Source organism: Lissotriton vulgaris, chromosome 8, assembly GCF_964263255.1.
Source record: "Lissotriton vulgaris chromosome 8, aLisVul1.2, whole genome shotgun sequence".
Classification (NCBI taxonomy): domain Eukaryota; kingdom Metazoa; phylum Chordata; class Amphibia; order Caudata; family Salamandridae; genus Lissotriton; species Lissotriton vulgaris.
The window spans coordinates 1197957301-1197982694 of record NC_141696.1 but is presented as its reverse complement, the minus strand read 5'-3'; the positions used below and the strand labels follow the sequence as shown (position 1 = coordinate 1197982694).

At 43.9% G+C, this 25394-nt stretch overlaps 1 protein-coding gene across 1 annotated transcript in view; it reads right to left on the bottom strand.

Moving 5' to 3' along the window:
- TRPC4 (transient receptor potential cation channel subfamily C member 4) overlaps positions 1–12656 on the bottom strand; it is a 1290729-nt gene extending 1278073 nt beyond the window's left edge. The window contains exon 1 of the mRNA XM_086935069.1: positions 11990–12656. The gene's annotated coding sequence lies outside the window, so the exon portion shown is untranslated. The remainder of the gene's footprint in view (positions 1–11989) is intronic.
- Positions 12657–25394: the final 12738 nt, after the last annotated feature.

Below are 25394 nucleotides of genomic sequence, written 5' to 3'. Positions count from 1 at the left end.
GCCCCGCTTTGCATGTCAGTGATACTTATCACTAATGACATGCAAAGTGGCGTGCCAAGATGTTAGCGACTGGAAACAGTCCCTAACATCGCTACCTTCTATTACCAACTTTTGGAGATATTCGCGCTAAGCGCGAATATCTCCAAAATCTAACACCTGCCCTGAGCAGTTCTTAGCCATGTTATCCAATGGGAGGTGGATAACATGGCTAAGAGCATTAGGTCGATAATACATGAATATCGCTGACTTTTCTGCGATAATAGCAAGGTTTATCTGCGATAAAAATCGCCGATGTGCAGCGATAATTTTTGTCTCTAAACAAATTAGAGACAAAAATTATCGCTAGTTGTTCGTAATATGCCCCCGGGTTTTTGCTTGCAGAAATCGGGAGGCGGGAGACTAGCACTGAAATCAGTACTCACACGCCTGAATCAGGAGGATTGGCATGTCTGAATTCTCTACAGCTGGGGCCATAAACTACATCCGCAGGGTTAGGTGATAGCCTGGAACCAGCCTGGCATCTAAAATGGCTGCCGTGCACGACAAAATTGTGGCATTCGAAAAAAGGCAAGATGGCGCAGCCGCTGGAAGAGATATATCAACATATATCAGCCTCCTCAGCCACCCTCAGGAAACATAAGGGATTAGGATATGTCTCCCGCACCCCCTTATACCTAGTACTTTAATTAACGAAGCACAAAATGGCGAATTCCCGTTTCGCTACCAGTTTGCGGCCCAGTTCGCGGCCCGTGAAGCGCTTCTACCGTGAAAAATCATTTTTTTTTTATTTTCCCCACGGGACCCTTTAATAACCCCAACAACATTCCTAGGGGGTCAAGAGGGGGATACCTTGCCCCCTTTCATTAAATTCCCCCTTAGTTTTTCACCTTTTCTTCTCTCTCGATCCTACCGAGAGACAAGATGGCGGCCGCTCCGGACTGTCACGCAGCAAAAAAAAAAAAAAGCTCACGCACAGCCGCTGGAAGAGATGTATCAACATATATCAGCCTCCTCACCCACCCTCAGGAAACATAGGGGATTAGGATACGTCTCCCGCACCCACTTATAACTAGTAATTTAATTTACGAAGCACAAAATGGCGAATTCCCGTTTCGCTACCAGTTCGCGGCCGCGCTTCTACCGTGAAAAATCATTTTTTTTTTATTTTCCCCACGGGACCCTTTAATAACCCCAACAACATTCCTAGGGGGTCAAGAGGGGGATACCTTGCCCCCTTTCATTAAATTCCCCCTTCGTTTTCCACCTCTTCTTCTCTCTCGATCCTACCGAGAGACAAGATGGCGTCCGCTCCGGACTGTTTAGAATGTTGACAGACACCGGAGAGCCAATCAGCTTTCTGCGCGCAAAGTTCCGATAAGCGAAAAGTAAGCGGACCGGATCGCTGCCCAGAGCGCTGTTACAGATATATATCTTGGTTTGAACGTTAATTTCTCAAAAACTACTGGAGCACATATATTGAGACCTAGCAAAGGCACATCGGGCTAACAGTCCCTACAATTTTGCCAAGTTTCGTGCAAATCCATTCAGCCGTTCGAGCTAAAAGTGAGTCCAACCGCCCTATGGAAAACTCAATGCAAAAAACGCGTTTTGGGACCCCCCTTTTTTCTCAGCCCCCCCCTTGACGAAACCCCACCAAATTTTCAGGGGCTGCTCAGAAACAAAATGTGCCATTTTCCTGAAAATTTCAGCCGATTCCGTCCACAAACGCCAAAGTTATTAGACATAGAATTTTCAAAAGTCCCATAGGGAAAAAATCCTAACTATATATACCTACTGGCGACCGCCAGTAGGTAATATATATATATATATATATATATATGTAGATATATTTTTAATAATGTTCTAAATTTTTTATATTTAAGATTAATAATTATGTTATAATATTATTAAGTAAGTATATATAAAAAAATGTAATTTCATTTATTATTTTTACATTTTTAGTTTTTTACATTATTGTAACTGTTTTATTTAATTGTGTTTATTATTTAATTACTGTTATAGTATTTTTAATACATTTAAAAAATTCGATATTTTAGTTAACTATATTTTAACTTTCTATATTTTGTAATCAATATTTTAGTACTTACCTGTTTGTAGATAGGCATTCTATATTCTGTCCCTCGATATTTTGGCGTCAATATTTTGGTAAGTCGATATTCGGTCCCTCGATATTTAGATACTGATCCAGCTAATTGATAGTATCAATGGTTACACAACAAAGTTCAGTGTCTAGGCATTGATTGAACTCGCAGTTGATGCAGATGGTTCTCACAGGAACTTTTTTCACAGAAACCTTGGCACCCATTTTTACTGTCTCGGGTCTAGTCCTTATCTGCCACAATGTAGTCAAAACCCTACTCATCTTTAGACCTGGTTCTACTGTTTCTCCACAGTAGAGCATCACTCAAGCCACCACTAGCACCAAAGGATATACAGGTATGGCCAGATTGGTCCCACATTCACAGAAAAGCACTGGTGGGCAATGCACAGTGCAAAACAGCATCACCTTCAAGACTGGCTGCATTGCCTACAGCCATCACTGGGTGCCAGTGCAACATACAGAGCCATGATATTAGCAGACTTGAAATAAAGGGGAAAATGTACATTTCAAAAAATTACAGTATATACAGAGGATTTGGAACAAAATCCTACCAACAATCAGAATTGCTCATTAATTAATTGTCTTTAGAACGGAGTCGAACATTCACCTCTTTAATTAAGTCTTCAGTGCAAACCTGTAAGACCTGTAAGCGCATGCATGCGCATTTCTTGCGAGAAATGCTCATGTGCATGCGTGCACGCATGCGCAGTTTTCTCCGGCAGTACCCGTATGGCGAGGAGGAGGGCAGCCCAGGGATGCGGCGGCAAAGAGGCAAGTGGTTTTGTAGGTTTTTTTAATTACTGGTAACTTATATCTTAATGGGGGTTGGAGGCGGGTGGCGTAGCAGAGCTCCACTGAGTTCCACATAGTTTGTTTCCAACTACATGGACCTACGCATAGCCACGCTACGCACACTATACCCAGGGTTAATTATAATGATGCTGCTTTTGGCAGTGCCTCAGCCTTGTGACTATTGGACAGCATCATAAAGCCTTGGCTGTTTCAGTGGAACACCCACAGCAACACCCATTGTACGCCCCTTTATCGCAGACGACTGCGGCAGAAAGGGGCATATTTACAAGATGGCGTTAAGCCACGTTAAGTGGCTTAGCGCCACCGTGTAAATATAGAAAATGGTGCTACGCCATGAGATCATCAAACAAAGTAACGCTCCAGTGGAGATAGGGGCTTGTAAATATGCCCCTCAATGTAGCTAATGCAGCAGACAAGTTTACAATGCACAAGCCTTGACATATACCTTAAAGACATCTACATAAACGCTGCCAGCAGCACCTTGAAACGAGGTACCTGGAAGCAAGCGAGGGGTCTACCATAATAACATTTTGACTAATAGTTATTGTTACCTGTAGAATGGGAATAGGGTAGAGGGGAATGTTCTGATCTAGGAAAACTGTATTTTAAAAGTTGCGATATCCAGGCTGAGCACTGGATACTCTTTAATGAACAAAGGCCAGAGGGCGGTACAAAACTTCATCAACTGCTGCATGACTGCCATCCCACCTAAAGCTTAACTCAACTATAAAACTGCACTCAATTCCAGGATTTATAATCTAGAATCTTAATTCCTGAGTTACTACTTTTAAACTGGATCCTCTTGTGAATAGGCACCTACTAGAGGTTTAGCAGCTGTGTCCGCTATAATCTCGATGGTTGAATATCGGTTTCATAATGAACAACTTGAAATGTGATAAAAAAACAATTGTTATACAAGAAATTAATTAGGTAAAATGTGAGGATGGTGGTGAGCAACGGGTTAAGGGAAGCAGATTGATCTGTAAAGTGGGAGGGAATTGTGGTCATGAGGTGAATGAAGTTATTGGTATATCTGGTGTGGTGAAAGTGGGTAGCGTATTAAACAAAAGTTTGGGTGTTGAAGGGTATAGAAATGTAATCTTTCCACTGGTGTTTACTTTAGGTTGAGAAAAATAAATGCATCAGGAAGAAAGACCCTCGCCTACAACCATACATTTAGGCAACATTGCATTCTAACAGAGGAAAGCAGTAGGGCCCTGTCCACTGCCATTCAACTAAGTAGAACGTCCTGCTTGATGTGGCACAAAACAATTGCTATACATGACCAGCTGACAGCAGGAAACCCTGAACCTCTCTCCACTAGCCCCCGCTGTGACCCTGTACGATATGGATTCCCTAAAAGTCAGTGGATCTGTAATAAAATCTGATCCTGCAATTACTGTGTAACTTTGGAAATGAAAGTTGACTTAGTTGTATTTTTCAGGTGTGTGTGGTGTGTGGAACTGACTTGCCTGTGTCGTCGGTGGGTTAAAGAGACAAGACGTAGTGAGCGGTTGTTGGGTGGAGAATGTGCTTTGATTGGTGACTTTGGGAGGTGTTAGATATGTGCATCTCACAGGTTGGGTTCCCAGCAGGATGGCTCAGCTCTTCAACCCTCTGTGGTTGATAGAAATGACATTGCATTGTAGTAAACCCAATGAACTACGAAACACATAAAATGCAATTACGTGATACATTCAACTAACTTATATTGCATATCTTCCAACTCATGCGAAAATAAAGCACCATTTATGTTACGGATAAAAACAATATAAGTTTAACACCAAAGTATAATTAAAAAAAGAAGCATTTTGGGGGGGAAATCACGATTCTATATCATTTCAATGAATAATATTTATTATAGCAAGTCCAAACTTTACAAGAAGTCACAAAGTAAGTCAGGGGGCCATGGTGCGCCCCATAATACAATCAGTAAAAATGCCCCCAAGATCCGGGTTGATTAGTAAAAGACGCTTCTAAATGGGGTGCAGTTTACTTCTCACAAACCTGGAGCCATTGCACTTGCCTCACAAATAAAGCTATAGTCCTAAAAATTATCTTTTTTTTGCTGAAGACTGAAAAGATGACTAAGGCTCTTTTTGTTCTCAAAGCTGTGTTATTTCAGAGCCCTATGAAACATGCTAGCAATCAAGAGGAGCAAACACAAAGCAATAACCGCCCTTCGGGTTGCCAACATTTTATTGAAAATAAATCTTTAACGTGCACCTGAAACGGTCAGTGAACATTGATTACCAAAGTGGCTGAATGTCTTAAGTCAGTCATGGGTTACACAGCTGGTTTCTAATGTCCAATAACAATCTGAGAAATGAAGCTGAGCGGTAATTGGTCAATTATCATGATGAGCGATTACATGGGCAATAAAGATTCCATTCAATGACAATGAGTAACACGTTTCCTTCTGTAGCATTTATTTTGAAACAGAAAACTAGGAGAGCGGAGTTGCCTGTTGTAGGCCGAAACTGTTCGTTTGAGGTGTATGGCTCATTAGGTTCTTGAGAATGTGAGGTCACAGCATTGCAAACTGGATTAAATAATGATTTGGTTTTTTGTACATTCAGATTTCAGTTGCCTCTAGATATGAATTTAGAGGCTGTAATATCTCACTGAGGAAAACAAAAGGTGATGGGTTGGTTGTCACTGGTAATACTGTGTGTGGTTCACAATCCTGTCTATTGCTAATTTCATTTACCCGCCATTCCACCTCCACGTACTCCAATAGTAACACTCCAGCCAGGAATGCTATACTAGGTCTCTTGTAAATAGTAATAAAAGCAACGCCGAATTGGTTTTGGCCTATTTCAGCCTTGTCAGTAGGCTGCAGCTTGAGCCCTATGCAGTGGCGGTTCCTCAGCTAAGGCGGAGGCATGTTTCCCCACTGCCAGGAGCAGCAAAGAAAGGAAAACATAAAATGATAATGCAATTGATGTTTTAATTCTATTGTCGGATCTTTGTTCAGTTTACGATAACACTTGGTATCGCTTAATTGTTTTTTGACCTCGTTGATGTATAGCTGGCGGTCCCATATGACAATTGACCCACCTTTATCCGCTTGTTTAATTATTACGGATGTATCCTTCGCTAAATTTGTTAGTGCTGTAGACTTAGATTTTGTGGTGTTGTATTTGACCCAGAGAGTAATATTCAAAAATAAGAATCTAGGGTTTCCGATATATGAACTGTATATAAATTGTAAAAAGTGTTTGTTCTTCTAGACTGATAGTTGTATGATTGGGTTTTGAGTATGATTGAAATGCCCCCCAGTATGAATGTTGTATAAAAGTTAGTATTTTCATGATTATTGTTTGTGTATTGTTCTTTTGTATTGTGCTTCACAAAAAAGTCTTGTTGAAAGATGAAATATTTTGGAAAAAATACAGAAAAGAAAAAAACTTGTAAATAAAATGCAAATTCAAATGGATTAACTCAATGATAAGATTCTCTCTTGCATATAGTTTTGTTCATATGCACGGAACGAAATAAGTGTTTAGAATCAATTGGCAGTATTGGCATTTTGTTTGGTATTACTAGTTAAGGCAGGGTTTGTCCTTACTGCTTGGGAACCCATACCCAGTGGTGATCAGTTTTTTTTTAAGTAGCCGGCAAGCCCCTCTTCTCTGCGCCTTCCCTCCCACCCAAGGGCCATGCCGGCCACCCCTGGTCCAATGCCACAGTTAAAGCGGGCTCACATCTAAGCATACCTGTCAAAATTAGGGCATTGCACTGAGAGTAGCAAAAAGCGATGGGTGGATTGCTTGAACGTAGCTCAGCTACTGCCATTTACTGTAGCCTGCAATCCAGTCCATCGTTAATTTGCCCACCATGCCACTTCAGACAGGAGCCAGGCATATGAAAATAAGCCTTGGCCCATCCCGAACTTCCAGGGCAGGTCCCTTTTGAGTGGGAACACAAGCAAACGTAAAACAGGTCTAGGCATACTTGGCTCATATTAGTGGGGTTCAGATTGAGTCATTTTGCACATTGAGCATAGGATCCATATGTGGGCATCTGGGCAAGCAGATTCCACTTAAAGATGTAAGAGCCTTGGTGCCAAGTTAAAGTTCACTGATGGGAGCACAACCGAAGAAGCACACATTACTGCAGAGGCTTCGTACGGTATATATAACTAATAGGGAAGATCAAACAAAAATGACATACTTTGGAGGCTGGCTGACCAGTCCATCGATAAGCAAGAGAAGGGACAGGCATCTGAACTCCTATTTTAGAGAGACACAAGTGAGCAACATGTAATTGAAAAATCCTACAGCTAGTAAATGTCTTTCCAAGAGGTAACCTTCTTCGAAATGCAGAAGACCTGTCACTTGACCTAGAATGGAAGCAGAGAGGGGTGTTGTTAGAATTAACTCACGGATGGATTTCTACACAGAGGCTGCGGTCAGGCTTGGAAAGAATGCCAACAGGTGTGGGCAATGAGTGGGAATTACAACGGTGGAGGTACTAAACATACACATATCGTAATATTAAACGCGCATAGTGCCCCCGTACTACTGCACTGCCTCTTGGCGCTAGTAAGATGTGCTGACAGAAAAACTAATGACATGTGACGGGCACGTGTGAGTCATAGCAGAATGTGAGAGCGCGGTTAAATGGGGTGTAACTGTAGCCATGGAAACAAGCCAGCTAGAGGGGCCTAGCATGCTACAGCCACCATCAAATTCTGTTTTTCCTTTGAAAGAATGCGAAGAGCTGGCACGAGCTGGGGTTTGAGCAGTGCACTTGCTTTAAACCAACGGGAATGGATCCGCTGATTAATATTATCCTCGCAGGCATGTTTAATTTACATATTGTTTTTAATTACTTCAGAATAATCGAAAGGATAGTATGGAAGTGTTCTTTCTTACGTTAGCTAGACAAACATATCGACACACGTGTCAGACGAATATCCATCTTAGCCTTTAACGCCGAAGTTAGTTGTATTGTTCTTGGTCTTATACACATTTCACTCTGAAAAGCAAAAAAAATGAACGGCGTGCCTAAAAAAATCTAATCTACATGGGCCTGCACACTCCACGTGGCTTAGTAGACTAACGCATCTTCTGCTAGAATGTATGTTTGACCCCGCTGTCACAGGCTCACATCCTCATGACTAACCTCCCCCTTTCATCCATTAGGGGGTCGATAAAATGAGTACCCATGATTTGGTTTAAAAATCAGCATTTGTTATTCAGTGCAAAGAATCTCACTGGGCTGAACGTACACTTTACAAATAAACATGCGGGGGAGGGGGGCATTTGGCCTTTGAAAACTAGGGAAGATATGCGATAAAGTGAAAAACATGGAAAGGAGGACACTGTCAAACCAACCCGATTGAAAATAGGAGATGAGACTTTAAAAGGAGTCCACGTGTGTGGCAGGCAGTATTACAGGTTTCCTTTAACACCAGTGGCCCTAATGAAGATCAACAAATCATAGTTTGATGTTACTTAGAAATGGTATAATGAATAATGTCACACAGGCCTTTAAGTGGGCCGGGTACTGCTGATGCTCAAAGCAGGTGCTGAGACAGGTCCCTATCGGCTCTCCATTTTTGCCCTTGCTCTCATGGTGAGAAAAAAAATCTTAACTCTGCAGCAGTGCCACCCTTCACTGTCTTTGATATAACTTCTAAGACTCGTTATAGTTCTTTCAATGTCCCATCACTTCAGAACTGAAGCATTTTCAATTTTATATACAACGAAGACATAGCTGTTGCTTATTTATCTTATGCAACTAACAACCATGGACACAGCCATTAGTCCTGGTTTGTTGTAGGTGTAATATTCCTTGTTGTGTTATGTATCTGGATGCAATGACAGAAGCAGCAAAATACAAGCCAGGTGGTGAGAGATTTTTATCTTATCTGTTTTTAAGCCACGCCCTAATTGCATCAGCCACGCCCCTTTGAGGCCCCCCAGTTTTTTCATCACACCTAAAGCCCTGATGTTACATGATACAACACAGCGCATTATAAAGTAATGTAATATACCTTAATGTAGCAAAACAGGCGCAGTATATTACATAATGTACCATTACCTATTATTCTATATTATTCTGAGCTGCTGATTTTGTATTGAAAACCGTACATCATTTGATGTGGAGAGTAACAACAGGTTAACAATCCATACACCTTGTCTAAAGTGTGAACATCACACTGATGTTCCTTCTTAAAACAATCAATCCATGAAACTATGTGCACACCCGTGGGGAAAAGACTACACTGTTGTACAACATGTGGCCCATTAAAAGGAAATCTAACAGGAAAGAAATACAGCACAACAACATACATAGTACCAATTTCGTCAATGAATATTTCAGACGTTTCCACAATTTAAAGATATGTGCCCTAAAGTAGAATTGTTTTTATTTTTCTTGATTTGTGTGCGTTCCTTTAAAATGTCATTATCAGTTTTGCTTCAAACTTGAGTTTCAGTTGACTAATAAAAACCCTTGAATCTAAAGGAAAAATGATCAAAACACTTTAACCCCTTCCACGCTCATGACGAGCTGGGCTCGTCATGGCGTAGCCTCCTCGCACGCTGATGACGAGCCCAGCTCGTCATGTAAAGTGTGATTCACAAAATCTCAGCATGCGAGCAGAATAACGCTAGCGCGCATATAATCAAAAAAGAACGTATCGTTAAATGTGTAATTAACGTGTACAGGGTTAACGTAGGGGGGACTATATACACTACTAGACAAAGTGTTGAATTCACCAGTGCTTATTTTGTAATGTATGTGAGGGCTGGGGCTCAAAGATTTTTTAAGGAAACCACAATAAGTTGGGTCATCCAATACCAAGGGTTGCCAGTTTTGATTCTACCTCATGCCTCTTCCTTCCACTACCCTACACTTCCCGTCTCTTTATCATACTATTGCAGGGTCGGCCCCACCGCTGCTCTCTTCGTGTCACTTTTTCTAGCTTGCTCTTGCTCCGTCTTTCTCCCTTTGCTGCCTCTCTCTCTGTTCTGGATGATGAAATAGAAGTCTAAGTGATCATAGATATCTGCTAAAGACCAATTTCTCCATCCAACTTTAAACATTAAAAACTGGGGTTCGTCCAGAAAAAGTTTGAACATAGCTGAAACTTTCCCAAATGTGTTACTATCTGTAGAGCCTCCTCTGCTTTCCTACCAGCTCTGGGCACTTACACAGTGGTAGTTTCACAGCAGAAGGTGTGCAGACTTATAGAAGGTGGTCTAAGGACACTGTGAAGAAGTCTGCATGCACATTCAGCAAATATGTAGGTTCTCAGTCGTGTTGCATAGTTCCAGATGCCTGCCTCATGTTGATTGGTCTAGGAGGGGAAGCTCCAAAGGATGGACAATTCCGCATGGACGAATGTCCTCCAACAGGGGTATGACCTCACTGAGCAACAGATGGCGACTCAGCTCTGGGACATCCACCAGAGGTAATTGCTCAGATTGTATGGTTGCTGAATGTTCACAAGGCACCTTGGCTTCTGCCTATGGAAAGCTTAGTGCGCCAGGGAAAAGGGCTTTCAGGTCTGTCCATGACTGGTTAGGTGCCAACATAACGCTAGCAGGGATTGCGTGATGTGGCCGAATCTTCTCCATGTGACCCTCAGACAGGCAGAAGGATTTGGGCATTTATGCAGCAGCCTGGCCATCGCTTTGGCAAATGTAACCCCAGGGGTCTTGAAGGCTCTCTCCTCGCCCATAAATGCACACAGAAAAAATCCCTTTAGTTCTAGAGTAGGACAATTCATCAATATGTCCTCTATGCACCATCTAGCATAAAAACAAAAACCTACTACAAATGCAAAAATTTAATAAAAAGTGCTGAATTTTCGAAAAGGAATATAGTTGCCTGAATTGAAGGGACTCCAATAGTTTAGCTGAGCACTTGGACTTCAGGGAAAAAGTGTGAAATCTCGCCTCTTTGAACCCTTGGTCCTCCATTATATAAACCACGAACATTATTGAGCCAAATCTGTTAAATCTAAAACTTTTCTCTCAACATGTTCATTTAACTTCTATTTCTCATGTTGCATACATTGATAAACCAGTGCCAAGACAAACCAAACATTGATGTTAGGTGGACAGGGAAGTAAAACACGTTGTCACCCCTCATTCTCACCCCAGAGGCGAGTGTGCTACGCCCTCTTGTGGCAGGGCTGAAATGTTGCCGCATCTCCGTGCAGTTGATAACCTTTTAAGTCCAATGTTTATGTCAAACTAGTTCTCTAAATGGACTTAAGGCGCTACACTTAATGTTCTTTAAAACACACCTAATCTGCAGCCCACAATAAATCACGATAACGAGCAGCTCAGTAGCCTTTTAAATGATTCACCATGCAGATAACAATACGAAAAACATCAATTGCATTTCTTAGAGCGCATCAAATAGTTCAATATCTCCTCTGCGTGACATATCGCTCTTGCTATACTGTATCAGTGCACCTTGGCACACGCCACCTGTTTCCCCATCTGCTTTCCAAAAAGGTTACATCGATTTAATTCCTCGTCGTGCTTTGGTGTTATCGACAGCAAACGCATTTAGAAACATACAGCCTTTGGACAAATACACTCACTTTAAGTTCATCGGGAAAAAACGGCAATGACAGGATTAAGCTCTGTGGTTTTATCTACTTTTGCTAATCCCCGGCATCATATCTACGGCGTTTCACAGGTCCCCATCGTTTGGTCAATTGTTAAAAAACATATATTTATAAATAAAGTGTCATCCTGGAAAATATTTTTCCATTTCACCCAGGCGTCCTCCAGGTGTCAGACTTCGCCAGCAGTAGCGAGAGACGCTTTTAGCACTTGAGTTTTTGCAATACCAACACTCCTATTACTGGCAATAAAAGACGCATTTTATCAAGTGAAAGAGGGAGAGATGCAATTGCTAAATGGTGTCGTCGTTTGCAAAAAAAACCTACTCATATGACGTCAAGGTTTAGTTTTAACTAAATAAAAGAAAGTTTTAAACACATTCTGCGAGAAAAAAATAATCACCTCAAACTCAGCATCCTAAACACATATAGACGAGGATACTAAAACGGCCGGAACTTACTTGGCATAATCTGCATGCATCGCCGTGTGCCTGTTCAACATCCCGTTTCTGTTTCCGGTCTGTGCTAGCATATTTTATTTCCCCTGAGCGGAGTACCTTGTTATTCCCGTCGCAAATTAAAAAGATCCCTGCAGGGTAAGGTGTAGCTTGCCTCGCTCCCCCTTTTGCATCTGCAGCAGTGTCTCCATCTTCCACACCTCCGGGTTGATGCTTTTTTAAAATTTAATTCACTTCCACCCCAGACAGTTCTTCTTCTTTGCTTTTGTGCAACAGATGAGCGCGCGGTCCTCTGACGCCTGGTGATGCGCGGAGGAGATGACAGCGTTGGGGAATCCCATGCCGCCTGCGGTAAAAGTAACACTTTTCTGCTCTGGAGATTTGTGCTTATTGAAAAAGGGAAAAGACGACAAGGACAATAAAAGTGATATATATAAAAAGAAAACAATTACTTTATCCTTCTGCTCCCTGGTCTACCATAAGCACATATCCATAGACGCACCGGGCTCCTTTGGCTGGCTCTTCTCACGGAATAGGTGCCCATCAGAGGCAATCAGCTGTGGGATTTTCCTGCGCGCTCCCTTTTGATCTCCTCAGCCTTTCCCCGCTCGCGCGTGCCATTGCCCTCTTCCCCCCCTGCCTGCCTCCCGCGGATCGCCTGGGCTCCTTTGGCGGCTTAGGCTCCTGATTGGTTTACGCGCGGTGCTCCCTGATTTGCCAGCCCTGCTCTCTTTCCAGCTGGCTCTCCCCCGCTGTCAGTTCGAGTGGCTGCTGCGGAGCAGGGGACAGATTGTCTCAGCATCAGGTGAGCAGCAATTTATTCCTAAACACTGCGTAATTATGGCAACAGAAAGTGGTCTTGTACTTTTATGGTCTGCCTGTTGATGAATGCAGGTGAGACACCCACTTGGCATAGGCGAATAGTTATATTTTTAGGTGCGCTGCGCGGAGGTGTTTTTGTGTCCACTTAGCGTTACTAAACTTTCAGGAAACAATACTGTGATGTAACTGGATACACCAGAGCGAGCTGTTTATAATTCAGGACATTGCATCTTGGGCTGTACAGGTGGCAACGCTTCACCCCCAACTATTTAGGCGGTCCCCAAAATTCAGTGCAAGGCCATTGAGTATCTGTGAGATCTGAAGGACTACAGGGGGCCAAGCTCAACATTCTGCACAGCGCCCCATTATTTTGTATCATCACACTAAAACAGTGGCATCTCTATAAATATTTGGGGGTGCACATTGGGTCACAGATAAAACTGATTGAGGGACTATTATGTATATATGCTTAAATAGTTTAAAAAAAACATATACATATATACATCTAAATATATATATATATTTATATAACCTTCTGGTGGTTGCCAGCCCAGTAGGTAGCATAGTTAGAACCTAGTTTCCATAGGAAAATCTTTTTTTTTCCCTATAACTTTGGCGCCGTTTGATGAATTATCACAACATTTTCCATAAAAAGTACACTGCTGATTTTAGTTGTGCATGGGAAGTTTCAGGGTGAAATGGGAAGGGGGGCTGAGAAAATGGGGGGTCAAAAAAAGTGTGTTTCCCATGGTGATTCCTATAGAGATTTTAGACAGGACTACAGCCCGAACTGCAGGATGGAATTACACCAAATTTGTCAAAAAAGGAGCTCATAGTCCAGAAAGCACTCTTTTTTGTTATTTGGGATAAATCCGCTGAGTGGTTTTGGAGATATTAAAGAAAATCCAAATTTGTACATCTAGCTGCTCGAATAATTCACAACTATTTCGCTATGAATCATAAATGCACACACCAACAGGAATGCTGTGATTGGCTGTCAGAAACCTGAGTAGAAAGTTGCGGCCACCATCTTAAGTAACAGGACATGGTCCCCAGGGCCCTACTGGACTAAAGACGAAAAGTGGTATAAGGGGTCAGGTTAGAGGAACCATGGCCCCATGGATGCAATATAGTGGTATTTCAGAGACTCCTTATGTGTAAAATAAGTCAAAAAATGGCTTCTTTTCCCCAAGTCTAACATTCAGGAATTTGTTGCGACGCTCAGCGCAGCCCGCCTTGTAAAAAAAATAATAATGCATTCATGCCATCTCACAGATAAAATCAGACACCCACTCACAGACCTACTCACAGACCCACCCAGACACTCACTCACCCACTCACAAACCCGCTCAGACAATCATGAACCCACTCACAGACTCACTCAGACACTCATGCACCCACTCACAGACCCACTCAGGGTCACTCACAGACCGATTCAGACACTCATGCACCCAATCTCAGACCCACTCAGACACTCACACACCCAGCAGAAAGCTAGCTCTTGGTCCAGAAAGAGACCTTTTTGTGATTTGGTATACATCTGTGAAGAAGTTTCCCATGCTTGTTTATATTTCAGGCCAGGGGTGGGCCAGGTCCCAGGGACATTGCTTTTTTAAGAAATGTGTTGCGCCTAAGAGCCCCGGGGACCACTTCTCCCTGGGTCTTGAAATTTGTATGGGAGTGGGTCCACATGGAACCCCCTCCTGAGGTTATAAAGAGCCCAGGCTACCACCACCTCCCATGGCTTAATTATTGTATTGGAGGGGAGCCACACGGACCCCCCTCATAGGGCTCTTAGGAGCTCCAGGAACCACCATCTCCCAGGGGCTTCAATGGTAAATTAGAAGGGGCCCACCCGGACCCCCCCTCCATGGCCCAGTAGGGCACCAGGGACCACACCTCCCTGGGGCTAGAAACACAAAATAAAGGGGAGGGGCTGTGCTGCCCCCTCCTGGGCGATATTCAGTCCCCGGGCAACCACCTCCTCGAGCAGGCCCTTCAAAATAAAGAGGATGAGGGTAGCACGGCCCCCTCTCCTGGAGCCATTACCGGCCTTGGGGACCACCACCCCCCCAGGGCCAGCTCCATATCTCCCAAGGTGCTCACCCTCAGGAGATAGCAGCATGCTTTCACTTGGCAGAAGCTTTAACATCTCCCACCAAGCAAGAGCAAACTGTAACTCCACTCCCAGCAGACAGGAGAAGGGAAACTTCTCCCAACCGCTAGGAGTGAACTTTTCATCTGTTTTGCTGGCTGGAAAACAGATGAAAACAATGCACCCACATGTAGGGAGAAGCAATTTTTGCTATTCCCTCCATGTAGGAGCAGTGTTGGCTCCTGTTGCAGGTGGGGAGCTGGCAGGGACTGCGGGGGGATTGAGGTTCCCCCATCGTCCCCAATACTGCACACTGAGTGCCCTTGGTTGGCTCCAGTGCACCTAGCTTCAAAAGACCGGGCCCCGGGGGATGGGGTCCTTGGGGCTGAAGTTGTCCCATGGAGGGGGTTCACACAGCCCCCTCCCCATACAAACCTTAAAGGAGGTGAATGTATTGTTGACCTATTGGAGCACAATCTATTATGGGGTGACTGTGACAAGTGATTTCTTCCTTGTCATCGCCTGGTGAGAGCTGAGTCCATGATTCTCCCTTTTAATTACTCTGAGTATGGAAATGTCCCAAATCATCCGCCAGGTCCAGCTGTTTGGCGCCAAGTCCTTATCCTTAGTTATATACAAAGGTCTTCTTGCCTTTTCCCAAGATGATGGATAGCTTACCAAAAGGCCCAAGCATATTTTACTGGCTTTTTTGGTGATGCATTCTTGATGCAGAGGAACACAAGAACATCTCCTCCAAACAAAGAAGCACTTACTTAACCTCTTAAGTGCTTCGTCGGGGCGTTGGCCGACGGCAGCACTACCTCCCCAGTGCTGCGCACGTCCATTGGACGTCCATTCAGCACTAGTTCCAATGGACAGTGCAGCACTGGGGAGGGATATTTGCACGCATCTAAGGTGTTAACATAGTTGAGAGGATATACCTTGTTTGGTAGAGATTCACCTCTTTGTAGTCTTGTCCTTTTCTCTAGACCATGATTCATGTTATCACTGATTTGTGGATGAAGACGCTTGAGGAACAATCACATTGCCGAAATTACATCCACACAAGGTCACTGGAGACATTACCTTGTGGTCCTTCACACAGCTGTGGTGCAGATTGTGCACTAGACATTTACACCATGAAGTAGCACTGATTAATTAACCAGTAGAAAGTACTCATGTTGGGTGGACATTTTCGGGTAAACTGTGGACTCTGCTTGGAAAAAATGTGGTTCCTTGTCACCTCCTGGTGAGAGCAGTGGCTATGGTTTTCCCTTTTAATAACCCTGAGTATGCAAATACCCAAACTCATATACAAAGATGGCTGTTTGGCCTTGCACCCTTTTCCTTAGTAGTATGCAAAGGTCTTCCCGCCTTTTCCCACAGTAGTGGACAACTTTCCTTGATGCAGAGAAATACGAGAACATCTTCACCAAACAAAGAGGTGCTTACTTCACATAGTTAAAGAGAATTACACTTGTTTGGTGGAGATTAACTTCTTTGTGGTCTCGTCCTTTTTGCCTGGACCGGGATTCATGTTATCACTGACTTGGGGATGAAAACACTTGAGGAACAATCATATTGCTGAAATTACACAGACACAAGTTCACTGAAGACATTACCTTGTGGTCCTTCACACGGCTGTAATATAGATTATGCACTAGACATTTATCCAATGAGGTAGCACTTACTAATTCACCAATACAAAGTATGCCAATTGGGTAGACATTTTGTGCAAAAACTGTGGACTCTTTTTTTTTTTTTGTCCTCATTTGCCGAACTCTCATTCCATAGAAAGCGCCATCCACCTTGAGTAACACTTGACACAGGGCAAAAAACAAGATCCTCTCCCAAGCCAAAATAACAGTACCAGATTGGCGGGAGAAGCTTTCAGGAATCTTTACTCCATCAAGGCGTCTTTCAGCCTGTTGGACCCAGTTTGTTCTCTTTGTTGGGCGAAGCCACAAACAGGTTGGAGGAGTATATCAGCTTAATCATTGGACCCGGGGAAAAAAAAAAACCCCTGTGGACCCGACGATCGATCTAACTATCTAACTCCACTGGACCAACAAGTTCCAAAAGGTGAGGTTTCGCTTGCTACAGGACCTGGCCAAATCCACCTTTGAGGTTTCATACAGAGACATTAGCCAACCTGCATGTGATTGTGCGTTCGACTTAACCCAAAATTTGCAGATCTGCCATCTCGCGAGGAGAATTGCATAGAACAAGAAGGACCTTGCAGGCCCGGAGATGCTTTCATCCAAGCCAAATATTATAAGGGACAGGGTGAATAGTATTGATGTTTTAAGGATCGAATCCAAAGTGCCCTTTACTTCGTCCCAGAAGACTTTGATGAGGGGACAATCCAGAAACATGTGAATGTCGGAGGCTGCAGGGTGGAGACACTTGTTACAACACTTCCATGATTGAAATTTGGATAACCTAAGGGGGGAAAGGTATGCGCGATGTAACGTAAACAAATGGTTGCGCCTCAACCAAGCAGGCTTAACTGTTTTAAACAAGAGAGTGAACGATCTTGTCCATATCTCCTCACACTGGACACCCAGGACCTCTCTCCACAGTTCGTCCGGGAGAGTGAGCTCCTCGTCTACCTCCTCTAAAATAGTCCAGTACCAAAAGGCTACCTCTTCACCCCCCACTTACCTCTCTACCAGTTGTTGTTCCAAAAAGCTACTCCTTCCAACTGGGGCCTTTTTCCTAATCAGCACCAGCTGACAAGTTGTATATATTTGAATTTGGATAAGGCTGGACCAACCCTCCCGTATAAATCCTCCCAATTAACCAGTGATCCTTCTACGAGCAACTCCCCCCATGTTAGGATTCCTGCCTCCTTTATGGGGACTGCGAGCCTATCCTTTAAGCACATCGGAAGCCCTGGGAAGTCCCAGATTGGGGCAAGAGCTGAATAGTAAGCTAACCCTACTCTTCTTTGTATTTGTGCCCAAGCCTTCGCCAAGGATTGTAAAGTCTTCAACCTCACCTTCTTGAAGTATCTCTGATCTCCGAATTTGAATAAAAATCCGTCAAGCGGCAATTTCGCCCCAGTTAACATAGCCTTAAACATGATCCCTTTTGTGGAGCCTGATGGAGTTTTCAACAGCATCCTTGAATGAGACAACAGGAATGCCCAAGCATAATATTCTTGATCCGGCAGTGCGAGTCCTCCCTTTTTCCCTCCTCCTCCTTAATTTCTTCCATGCCAGCCTAGTTGACTTGTAGCACCAAATAAAGGAATTGATTTCCTGCTGACATTTATACAGTTGTTTTGAGTCGAAGGCTACTGGGATGGAGTTGAAAAGAAATGTAAACTTGGGAAGAATGACCATTTTCACCAGGCTTATTCTCCAGAGAATAGTCAAAGGGAGGAACGACCAAGATTTTAACAGTGCCCTACATTCTCTACAAACCCTGTCAAAGTTAGTCTGTGCCAGGGTATTGATGTCCTGAGTGATCTTAATTCCCAGGTAGCGCATGGATGGAGTCGCTACAAGCTGTGGGTTGTCAATGTTCCAGGTCATGATCTCGGTTTTTCCCACATTGATTTCATACCCCGAGATATGCCCAAATTCCTCCGCCCTTTTTACTATTACAGGAAAGGCTCGAACTGGATCAGTTGCATAGACCAGGATATCATCCGCATAGAGTCCTACCCGCTTTTCCCAACCTCCGAATTCAAATGGGGGATGTTTTAATCTTCTCTCAATGTTTGCACGAAGGGTGCAATATATAGATTGAATAGGAGCGGGGAAAGCAGGCAGCCCTGCCTCGTACCTCTCATAATTTGGAAGGGTTCAGTGAGGGCACCATTGACCAGCAGTCTGGCTCTAGGGTCCCGATATAGAAGGTTGGTAGCTCGACAAAACTTATTTCCAAACTGAAATTTCCTCATCACTGCAGCCAGATAGGGCGAGTTGACCCTATCAAATGCTTTGGTAGCATCCAAGGTCAAGGTAGCCAGGGGGAGACCAAAAGCTGAAGCGATATCTATTGCACCTACCAGATCCTGCGTAAGTTTAGCCAAGTGGCGCCCTCTTATGAATCTCTTCTGGTCTTGATGGATGATTGACCCTATCTCTCTCCCAAGCCGTGCCGACAAAATTGCAGCGAAGATCTTGTAATCATTGTTTAGGAGAGAGATAGGCCGATAGGATCCGCAATCAGTCGGGTCCTTACCAGGTTTGGGGATCAAGACAATAGTTGCTTCATTCCACGTCTCAGGAGGTGCCCCCCCGTTTGCAAAGATGTCATTAAAAAGGGCAGTCAAGATTAGACTAGTAGCAGGGCCCAGTACTCGGTAAAGCTCCCGGGCAGGCCATCTGGCCCTGCAGCCTTCCCCGCTTCAATTTACTGATAACCGTGTTGACTTCTGCCTCGGTTATTGCCTCATCCAAACCATTGCTCTGCATTACTGTGAGAGTAGGCAGTCTAACTGTATCTAGCCACAAATCCCTGGCCGTTTGGTTTTCTATAATCTCCTCCTTGTAGATATTCCGGAAAAATTCCTGAAAAGCACTTCCAATTCCTGGGTTTGAGGTCCTAGTTGTAATCTCCCCTCCCACTTTTATTTCCCTGATGTAATTTTTGGTTTGGTCTGATTTAACTTTGCATGTCAGAATCTTGCCTGCTACTTCACCATACTCGAAGTGTGAAAGCTTACTTGCCTCCCACTTCTTAGCCACCCTTTCTTGAAGTAAGTTTTCCAAATTTAGTTTTAATTCCGCCCGCCTCTCTTGGTTGACTGAAGATCCAGTGACGAAGTCACTCCCCCAATCCAAGAGAGTCAATTCCCTTTCTATATTTGAGATCGCTTCTCTATAAACCTTCGCTCTATAAGAGGCGCGGTTGGTTATGCACCCTCTTAAGTAGGCTTTCAAAGCTTCCCACACAATCACTGTCTTGGCCGAATTCACATCAATTTCTAAAAAGAGGCTGACTTTGCCATAAGAATACCTGTCTCCTCTTCCTCCAGCAGGATCGTTCGGTCAAAAGCCCAGGAAGGGTGTTTAGACCGCTTAAAAAGATTTAAAGTGAAAAGGATAGCTGAATGATCAGACATGTGCAAGGGGATATAGACTAACTCCTTCAATGCGTCTTTGAGACAATAACTGAAGAGGGCGTAGTCAATTCTTGATCTGTGTTTGTATTTGTAGTTGTGAAAAGAGACTCCTAGAGCATTCCCCGCTCTCTCCCTCCAAAGATCCGCTAGACCCAGAGTATACATTATTGCTAATAGGGTTTGACTGGATTTTGAGTGCTTCATTGCTCGGGAATTAGGTGACTTATCCAACTTTGGATTTAAAACAATGTTGAAATCTCCCACCCATATTACCGGGTCTGGGGAAGAAATCAAATGGTTCTCGATCTTATTCAGGTATGAGGGGTCGTCACAGTTCGGGCCATAGTACCCTATTAAAGTGTTAGGACAGCCGTCTAATCGAATATTTAAAAGAAGCCATCTACCGCTGTGGTCCTCCTTATAATCCATGATTTGAACTTTAGCCTGCTTTTTGAATATAATAAGAATTCCCTGTGTGTTAGAGTTATTATCCGTACATAAATAACTGTCTACCCACTTCAGTTTCTTCAACATATCATTGACCTCAGTTTTAATTAGGTGTGTCTCCTGGATACTGATGACCTGCGCGGGGGAGTCTCTCAGATACTGTAAAATTCTATGTCTCCTAGTCCTCACACGCAGGCCATTGACATTCCAGGATAGGAACTGCAACCTCATCATTCCCTTTTTCCTCTTCGTTTTCCCACCCACCTGTAGAAGCATCCTCTCCTATGTACTCAATGTGCCATTTATTACCCTGGCTTGCCCTATTCATGGGGCGCTTAAAGCAGTTAAGGATCGGAACGTTAGAAATGAGGACCGGCATACAAGGACTATTTAGCTCCCCCCCCCCCCTTTGGAAATCCCCCCTACTTACGCTGACCAGATGGATAGCCAGCTTTCCGTCTGTGAACAGACCCTCTCCTCTTGCCCTGCCAACCCTATATCTAATTATGATACGGCTATACACAGGCCGTTTGATTGAATATTTGTTAAGCAGGTGTTCGTTTAGAAGGATGGGGTGCCCCACCACCTTCCTAATTTGTCACAGAATTCAAGACCGCATATAGCCAAAGTATAAGCATAAACAAGTTATTTTATTAATATGTTGTTTTATATTCTTTTTTTCATCAATTTTTGTTTATTTTTCATTTAAGTTTCCTGTCATCTTTTTTTTTTTTTTTTTACTAAAGTACACTGCTCTCTTTTTTACATTAAATTATGACCTTTTCCAAGCCCTCTGTATGGGTGTTTAATCTAGGAGTAGAAGGACCTTAGTGACCCCGCCTTGAGTGGTCGCTGATGGATGCTAGCAACTCGTCAGCCTCTAAAGGGGAGCAGATGTTGTGCATTTTGTTGTTATACATTACCCTTAAGAAGGCAGGGAATTTCATCTATACAGTAGCCCCTAAGGCCCTAAAATTCTCAATTTTCTAGCCCAGATCCCACTGTCTGTATAGTGTAGCTTTTGACAGGTCTGAGCGGACTTCAAAGGAAAAATCAGGGGCCTTTAGCGACTTTGCTTTTAGTGCGAGATTAACTTTTTTTTTTTTAATAGCATAAGTGAGAAAGTTCACCAAGATCTTCCTCGGCTTCACTCTCCCTGGGTTAAGGTGGAAAGGGTCTCTGTGGATCCTCTGAATGTCTTTCTCCAGATCCTTCATTGCTTCTTCCAGGTTGAGGGCATTCTTCAGTAATGAAACCACATATGCCTTGATGTCACCCCCCTCTTTCCCCTCTGGGATCTTTAAGAGTCTAAGGTTATTCCTTTGTGAGTAATTTTCCAAGGACTCGACCCTGTCCTTCATTGCGTCCCCTTCTCCCCGAAGGCCTTGGATTTTGGTCTCTGCAGACTCCAAACTGGCTTTTAACTCCTCCACTGACCCTTCCAGGCTCTCTGTTCTCTCAAAGAGGCCATCCACTTTTTTTTCCAGGGTCTCACATGCCGCCCTAATCTCGGTTTGACTCATCTTAGATTCAGCAAAGCCACTTTTAATCTCTTCCCTCATAGCAGTTAGAAGTGCCTCCACCGAATTGCTCCCACTTTTTATGCCAATGGTGGGACCGACAGAGATGGGTGCCCCAGGATCTACTGCTGTCACTGACTTGAGCGCCACATCAGTGCTGGCTGAGGCGGGGGACTCTCCCTCCTGCGTGTTAGTGTTAGTGGCACTTATGTTCCTTTCACGATTGCCACCGACCACCTCTATGTTATGCTGAATGTCAATGACTTGGGGCAACACTTTAAAATAAGAACGCAATGATGGCGTAATCCGTGTCGCACTCCTGTATGCCCCTTTGGATTTTCTTTTCCCCCTTAACTGGGTTCCTGAGCTGGCGCTGGTGTTTGTTGTAAGGTTGGCAGAGCCCTCTCTTATGTTGGACCCTTGAATTTTACCCACGGAATCCACAGCCTCAGGCCCTTCCTCACTCTCTGGCTCACCTCCCACCTTCGAGCCTAGTTCGTGCTCAGGACCGCGCTCAGGTGTACGCTCAGGTGTACGCTTTAAGGTTATAGCAGATATGTCTCCTTTGGTGCTTTTCCCTCGTCTTTTGCCTTTTCTCCCACGCCTGCCAATAGTACTGCAAGCTGTTTTGGGACAATTCAGGGTTTTGCCCCCTCCCTGCGCCCTCTCCTTGCTTTCAGAAGTATTGTCCCCTGGCGTTGGGAGAGATCCGCGGGCTGCCGTTGCTGTGGTCCTCTGCTCCTTCTCTTTTAATGCTCCTGGCACAATCTCTGGCTCGCTCTCTCCTCTGCAAACGCGAATACTCCCTCTAAGGAGTCTGTGCGCTGCCGCCCTGTGGCCCAGTTGAAGCTCCACAGCGGCTTTCCTCCACCGCAGGAGAGAGGCGGGGTGGTGTCAGGCTCGGGCTCACACACATCGGCGCTGGTCTGATCCTGGCGGAAGTGAGCCGTCTCCCACACGCCGCTTCGGGGTGCCGAATTACAGATGCGACTGGGGAAAAAAAAAGCAGGGGTTCTCCGGGAATAAACTTTTACCTACGGTAAGCTGCCAAGATTTTCACGGTTTTAAAGCCCGGTGCAGAGAACATGCAGAAATGCCGGTGAAACGCCGCTTGCTACTCCAGGGTAGAGGAGAGGTCTGCTATAGACGTGCGCACCGCCCTAACCAGCGGCCGCCATGTTTTCCGATGACCGAAAAAACAAACAAACAACAAAAAAAACTGTGGACTCTTGTTGGATAAAGGGGCAGGTGAAGGTCATTTCTGGCCCATTCACCCACACAGCTACTGATACACCTACAGAGATACTCAGACACCCACTCACACACCGATTTACCTACTTTCACATACACTCACAGAACAACATAACCACTCAACCTACACAGTCACTCACAGACCCATACGGCCACTGACTGAGACATATAGTCACTGATACATCCACTCAGAGACCCAGAGAACCAATCACACACCAACACAGACACTCACAGACCCATATAGCCACTTACACACCCACTAACAACCCCACATAACCACTCGCACACCCACTCATTGACCCATACAGCTACTCACACACCCACTCACAGACCCATACAGACACTCACAAAGTCACTTACAAACCCACACAGGTACTCACAAAACAACTCACACACCTACACATCTACTCACACACCTGCTCACAGATCCATATAGCCACTTACACACCGATCACTGGCTCACAAATACACTCACACACCCTCAAAACTACTCACACACCCACTCATACAGCCATACAGACACTTACACAACCATTCACAGACCATACTGCCACTCACACACCCAGTCACAAACCCTACAGGCACTCACACACCACCTGACATATACAGCCACTTGCACAGCCACTTGCGGACCCATACAGCCATTCACACACACTCTCTCAAAGGTTACAGGGTACAGTGAGGAAATAACATTTTAAATACCTTAGAAATTCACAAAATGAAACCTAAAGGTTACAGGGAAGTTAAAGCTGGAAAATAACAGTAACAAACCATAGACATTCACAGAAAAAACAAAGGCTACAGGGATGTTATAGTTAGGAAACAGAATTAAAAAAAAACAACTTAGAAATTCAATTAAAAAAACAATGGTTTCAGGGACGTTATAGTTGGGTTCAGATTTCATTTATACAAAACCAGTGAAATTCAGCAGTTATAGTTACCTAAGCTAACTATAGCTTAGCCTCCACATTGCACTGCTTATGACCTCACATATTACATCACTCATGACATGGTCAGTGACATCACTGATGACATCTAAAATGGCATCACTGATGAAAACACTGATGACATCATCCATCGAACCACTCACCAATCCACTCTCATACCCACACAAACACTCATACACCCACTCACATACCCATACAACAGCTCACACACCCACTCACTCATCTCTCGAGCCACTCACACCCATTCACTCAGCCATGCAGCCACTCACCCATGCACCTACTCACACCGCCATTCACTCACACATACAGTTGTTCACACCCTCACTCACTCACTCACCCATACAGCTACTCATACACCCACTTATTCACCCATACAGCCACTCATACCCCCACTCACTCATCCATTAATCATCTCAACAGAGCCACTCACTCACCCATACAACCACTCATGCTCCCACTCACACACCCATTTACATACCTATTAACACACCCATGCAAGCACTCACAACCACTCACTCACCCATACAGCCACTCACACAGACACTCACTCTCTTATACAGCCACTTGCACACCCACTCAGTTAACTAAACACTCACTCAAACAGCCATTAACTTACCTACATAGTCACTCACACATACAGCCACTTGCACAGTCACTCTTTGACCCATTACACCACTTACACTCCCACTGACCCACCGAACAGCCATTCACACACCCACTTATTCACCCATACAGCTACTCAAACACCCATATATTCAACCATACAACCACTCAAACACCCACTCACATAGCTATAGAGCTACTCACAGACCCACTCACAAATGGATACAAACAGTTACACAACCACTCAGATAACATATTTTGGAAATAGTACCACTCATCAGAAATATAGTAATTCAATTTATGAAGTAGCTGAGTATATGTCATTAATTCGCAGAAACCTTAACAAAAAACTTGCAATCAATGGATGATGTCTTCTGTGATGTCATTTGAGATGTCATCACTAATGTCACTGACCATGTTATGAGTAAGGTAATATGTGAGGCCATAAGCAGTGCATTACACAGGTATAAGTTATAGTAAGGCTCAGATTTCACTCGGGCCAAACCAGTGAAATTCAGCATTTATAATTAACTGAGCTAACTATAACGTCCCTGTAACCTTTTATTTTTTCAGTAAGTAAATAAATATATATATATATATATATATATATATATATATATATATATATATATATATATATATATAT